This window comes from Oncorhynchus kisutch, linkage group LG7 (genome assembly GCF_002021735.2).
Source record: "Oncorhynchus kisutch isolate 150728-3 linkage group LG7, Okis_V2, whole genome shotgun sequence".
In the NCBI taxonomy this organism is placed as follows: Eukaryota; Metazoa; Chordata; class Actinopteri; order Salmoniformes; family Salmonidae; genus Oncorhynchus; species Oncorhynchus kisutch.
Window position 1 is genome coordinate 14,870,536 of NC_034180.2, and position 6,000 is coordinate 14,876,535.

The 6,000-nt window shown below is 38.9% G+C and overlaps 1 protein-coding gene across 2 annotated transcripts in view; it reads right to left on the bottom strand.

The window, feature by feature from the left end:
* LOC109882861 (protein Smaug homolog 1) overlaps positions 1 to 420 on the bottom strand; it is a 101,015-nt gene extending 100,595 nt beyond the window's left edge. The window contains exon 1 of one of the 2 annotated variants that reach the window (XM_020474951.2): positions 108 to 420. The gene's annotated coding sequence lies outside the window, so the exon portion shown is untranslated. The remainder of the gene's footprint in view (positions 1 to 107) is intronic. The other variant, XM_020474952.2, reaches the window with a different exon arrangement.
* Between the last annotated feature and the right edge of the window lie 5,580 nt (positions 421 to 6,000).

The following is a 6,000-nucleotide window of genomic DNA, read 5'->3' on the forward strand; positions in this document are numbered from 1 at the left end:
CAGACAACTCAGCGAGAGCAGTTCAGACAAAATAATCGACAAAAACATATTCCAGAACTTTGGTTTAAAAAAAAAGTGGCAAATAAAATGTGTAAAACGTTACTCACTTCCTTGCACAACTGCATCGGTGGTGTGGATCGCAAGACGGGTGCGTAACAAAGTTTGAAACTGTGGGCAGCGGTGCCCCTTCACTCTGCATCTGTGCGTTTTGCCATCTTGACTAACTTTTCCTCCGGCAGTTAGGCTCCTCTTGTTTTACCAGAGGAGAGACTCGGCTTTGCTTTCCACATGCGAATAATTAACACGAAGCATTACGTCAGGGGCTTGGCAGCACAAGGAAGCACAAAAATAGATCATGGGGTTAGGGACAGATCACGTAGCCTACCAGCAACGGAGACGACAGAGGCATTAACATGTTTTGCAAACAAGAGTGAAGTTGTGTGTGTATATGAAACAGGGGCGGGAGTGCCTCAGTTTGTCCCGTTCACTTATCTGTACAACACTTTCACCTACATTTGCAAAAAGCAGGTCGATAAAATATGAATACGTGGCGAAAGATACCTTTTTGTCGGAGTTGATCATTTGGCAGTGTTTACATTACAAATACAGGATGAAGAAAAAGATTATATCAACGACACCAGTGTGCCTCCCTGTCCCTGAAGTTCTTTATTGTACATCATTGTTTCAGTGATAGTAACATAAACAGTGATGCATTGTATCATGTTATAGCAATACAGCAGCTGATACAATGTTTCGAGTTACAGTATCAGTGGGCAAAATAAGAATTAAATGCTTCTGTGATGCGTGATGTTACCAATCTTCCCGGAAATACAATTTGATATTTAAATTTGATACAATTGGTATTTTATGTTTTATGTGTAAACCTTGATGTTTTTTTTTGCATTGACAGTTTTCTGTTGTATTTTTTAAATTCTCTAATACATCCATTAATATATCCTTAATTGGGCCTCTTTAGGGAAGGCTGACTGGCAAGGCACACCACTGAAACATCAGTAGGACCTCAAATATATTATCGGGCCATTGTTTAACAGCAGTGTCCTTTTCTGTCACACAATGCACCGTTGCCTTCAGCTGAGTGTGCTCAATATTGACTATAAGTGGAAGGGGGGGGGGGGGGGTGGATAGACGTCCAACCACAGTGGGATAACAATTAAGAACTTCAGCTTCTTGAGAGGGGTGTCATCTGAAAGGAAGCATATTAAAGAAGGGGGGTTGTGACAAGGACTCATAATCCACAGACGGATGCTTAGATCCTAGATGCTGTCCAATGGTAATTAACTCATGTGTTGAAACAGAGCACAAGGAGAGGTCTATTGGGTTTGTTGGAAAGTGGACAGTTCTCTTGAATCAGTCAAAAGCTCAAGCCATCGCAAATTGGATTGAAAGACCAACAATTACAGTTAACCTCTGTGTTGATCCATTATAGCATGAGAACTACAGTGCATTCGGAAAGTATTCAGACCCCTTATTCTAAAATTGCTATTTTTTTTTATTTTTTTATTATCAACCTACACACAATACCCCATAATGACAAAGCAAAAACAGGTTTTTAGAGATGTTTGCATTTTGCCACAACTTTAGAAGTATACTTGTCCATTTGGAAGACCCATTTGCGACCAAGCTTTAACTTCCTGACTGATGTCTTGAGATGTTGCTTCAATATATCCACATCATTTTCCTCCCTCATGCTGCCATCTATTTTGTGAAGTGCATCAGTCCATCCTGCAGCAAAGCACCCCCACAACATGATGCTGCCACCCCCATGCTTCACGGTTGGGATGGTGTTCTTCGGCTTGCAAGCTTCCCCCTTTTTTCTCCAAACATAACAATGGTCATTATGGCCAAACAGTTCTATTTTTGTTTCATCAGACCAGAGGACATTTCTCCAAAAAGTACGATCTTTGTCCCCATGTGCAGTTGTAAACCATAGTCTGGCTTTTTTTATGGTCGGTTTTGGAGCAGTGGCTTGTTCCATGCTGAGCGGCCTTTCAGGTTATGTCGATATAGGACTTGTTTGACTGTGGATATAGATACTTTTGTACCTGTTTCCTCCAGCATCTTCACAAGGTCCTTTGCTGTTGTTCTGGGATTGATTTGCACTTTTCGACCAAAGTACCTTAATCTCTAGAAGACAGAATGCATCTCCTTCCTGAGAGGTATGACGGCTGCGTGCTCCCATGGTGTTTATACTTGCGTACTTTTGTTTGACAGATGAACGTGGGACCTTCAGGCATTTGAAAATTGCTCCCAAGGATGAACTAGACTTGTGAAGGTCTACAATTTTTTTCTGAAGTCTTGGCTGATTTCTTTTGATTTTCCCATGATATCAAGCAAAGAGGCACTGAGATTGAAGGTAGGCCTTGAAATACATCCACACGTACACCTCCAATTGACTCAAATTATGTCAATTAGCCCATCAGAAGCTTCTAAAGCTATGACAGTCAACTTAGTGTATATAAACTTCTGACCCACTGGAATTGTGATACAGTGAATTATAAGTGAAATAATATGTCTGAAAACAATTGTTGGAAAAATTACTTGTATCATGCACAAAGCAGATGTCCTAACCAACTTGCCAAAACTATAGTTTAAGAGCAATTTTTGGAGTGTTGAAAAACAAGTTTTAATGACTCCAACCTAAGTATATGAAAACTTCTGACTTCAACTGTATGTTTTATGAAGGTTTTACTTGATGAATCAATGTATGTAAATCTGAAATGTCAGACTACAAATTGCAAGAGGAGATTAGGTCATATGTTAACAGAACGTGTAATTTAGCCTATTAAAAACTAAATCTGTGTTTCAAGTGAGAATTAGGCAGGCCTGAAGCCGAAAAAGAAAGGAAATGATTGCCTACTTCACCCATATTTTATAGTTTTTTTTGCAGAAAAAAGTAGTGTGTTGTTTCAATATCTAGCTACAAAACTAGAGGGCAAAAAACATAATTCACTACCTAGTGTAACGGTTCTCTTGGGGTGAAGTAGAGGCAGACCAAAATGCAGCGTGATTATATTGATTCATGTTTAATAAACAAAGATAAACACGAACACTACAAAACAATAAACGTGGAAAACCAAAAACAGCCCTATCTAGTGCAAAACACAGAGACAGGAACAATCACCCACAAACACACAGTGAAACCCAGGCTACCTAAGTATGATTCTCAATCAGAGACAACTAATGACACCTGCCTCTGATTGAGAACCATACTAGGCCGAAACAGAAATACCCCAAAACATAGAAAAACAAACATAGACTGCCCACCCAACTCACGCCCTGACCATACTAAATAAATACAAAACAAAGGAAATAAAGGTCAGAACGTGACACCTAGATTTGAATTTAGTTGAACTACCACCAAGCTACTCTAAAATGTATTAAATTACCAATTGAACTACCTGTACAGTGCCTTCAGAAAGTACTGTATTTACACCCCTTGACTTTTCTACCTGTTGCTGTGTTACAGTCACCGGCCTACCCCATAATGTCATAGTGGAATAATATTTTTCGAAATATATACAAATTCATACAAAAATGAAAAGCTGAAATGTCTTGAGTTAATAAATATTCATCCCTTTTGTTATAGCAAGCCTAAATACGTTAAAAAACCCAGATGATTCTGGGCTAATTGTGCTGTAAGTCGTTTTGGATAAAAGCATCTGCTAAATGGAATTTATTATTATTAATATTATTATTATAATAGTTCACTACTCCCCAACACTGCATATTGGTTGCTGAAAAGTATGTTGGTTCTGAATCATACAATTACAAAAAAATGATTGATCAGGCCTATGTTCTGTGATTTTTCCAGTGCAGTTCATTTTGGAAGATATTTTTAGTGCACATCTCTTTCAACCTCCAAACAAGCATGTTTATAATATCCAGTAAAATTGTACTTCTTAATTAAAATAATGAGAGTATACTAGTATGCAGTGGACAAAGGCCTACCTCAGTGTTAATTTACCTCAATGGATGAAAAATCCAAAAAGCCTCTGAGGTTTGGTCGCCATCTTGTGGGTATAGAACTTATCAAAGTCCTCTTTACCTGGCAAGTGAAACAGAAGTTTAGTTGGTTACATAGACCTATTTGTGGTGTGATGAGTGGGTCTGAAACTTTAGTTTCAGAAAACATGAGGAATATAATGGCCCAGATACACCACGCGTAAAATCGACGTCGGCGAGACTTGCGTGATATGGAGGTAGGTGATTCACAGGCTGTAGGTGCCCCCCCCCCCCCCCCCCCCCCTCCACAGGTAGGATTTGAACACATCAAAAGTCATGGCATAACAAAAATAGAATTACAGAAAATTAGCTGTAAAACTAATTGCCTCATGACAGAATGTATAGAATTGCAGCAAATTTACTTTAAAATATCAAATATTCTCTCAGATTCATTGAAAGATGTGTAGAATAGCATGGGAATACCTACATAACAGCTAACTATCTCTCTGCCCCATGGCAATATGTGTAGAAATGTAGGAAATTAGCTTTAAAACAGCAACATTTTCGCTCAGCCACATGGCAAAATGTGTAGAATAGCATGAGATTAGCTATACAACTGCAAAAAAAAAAAATAGCATAATGGCAAATGGCAAAATGTGTAGAATTGTACAGTTGAAGTCAGAAGTTTACATACAATTAGGTTGGAGTCATTAAAACTTGTTTTTCAACCTCTCCACAAATGTATTGTTAACAAACTATAGTTTTTGCAAGTCGGTTAGGACTTCTACTTCATGCATGACGCAAGTAATTTTTCCAACAATTGTTTACAGACAGATTATCTTACATATAACTCACTGTATCACAATTCCACTGGGTCAGAAGTTTACATAACACTAAATGACACTAAATTGACTGTGCCTTTAAACAACTTGGAAAATTCCAGAATATGATGTCATGGCTTTAGAAGCTTCTGATAGGCTAATTGACATAATTTGAGTCAATTCTGGAGAGCACTTTGAGATATCAGCTGATGTAAGAAGGGCTTTATAAATACATCTGATTTTATTTGAATTGGATGTGTATCTGTGGATGTATTCCAAGGCCTACCTTCAAACTCAGTGCCTCTTTGCTTGACATCATGGGAAAATCAAAAGAAATCAGCCAAGACTTCAGAAAATAATTTGTAGACCACAAGTCTGGTTCATCCTTGGGAGCAAATCAATCCCAGAACAACTGCAAAGGATCTTGTGAAGATGCTGGAGGAAACAGGTACAAAAGTAACTATTTCCACAGTAAAACGAGTCCTATATTGACATAACCTGAAAGGCAGATCAGCAAGGAAGAAGCCACTGCTCCAAAACCGCCATAAAAAAGCCAGACTACCGTTTACAACTGCACTTGGGGATAAAGATCGTACTTCTTAGAGAAATGTCCTCTGGTCTGATGAAACAAAATAGAACTGTTTGGCCATAATGTCTATCGTTATGTTTGGAGGAAAAAGGGGGAAGCTTGCAAGTCGAAGAACACCATCCCAACCGTGAAGCATGGGGGTGGCAGCATCATGTTGTGGGGGTGCTTTGCTGCAGGAGGGACTGGTGAACTTCACAAAATAGATGGCATTATGAGACAAGAAAATTATGTGGATATATTGAAGCAACATCTCAAAACATCAGTTAAAGTTTGGTTGCAAATGGGTCTTCCAAATTAACAATAACCCCAAGCCTACTTCTAAAGTAGGACAACAAAGTCAAGGTATTGAAGTGGCCATCACAAAGCCCTGACCTCATTCCTATAGAAAATGTGTGGGCAAAACTGAAAAAGCGTGTGCAAGCAAGGAGGCCTACAAACCTGACTCAGTTACACCAGCTCTGTCAGGAGGAATGGGCCAAATTTCACCCAACTTAATGTGGGAAGCTTGTGGAAGGCTGCCCGAAATGTTTGACCCAAGTTAAACAATTTAAAGGCAATGCTACCAAATACTAATTGAGTGTATGTAAACTTCTGACCCCCTGGGAATGGGATGAAAGAAATGAAAGC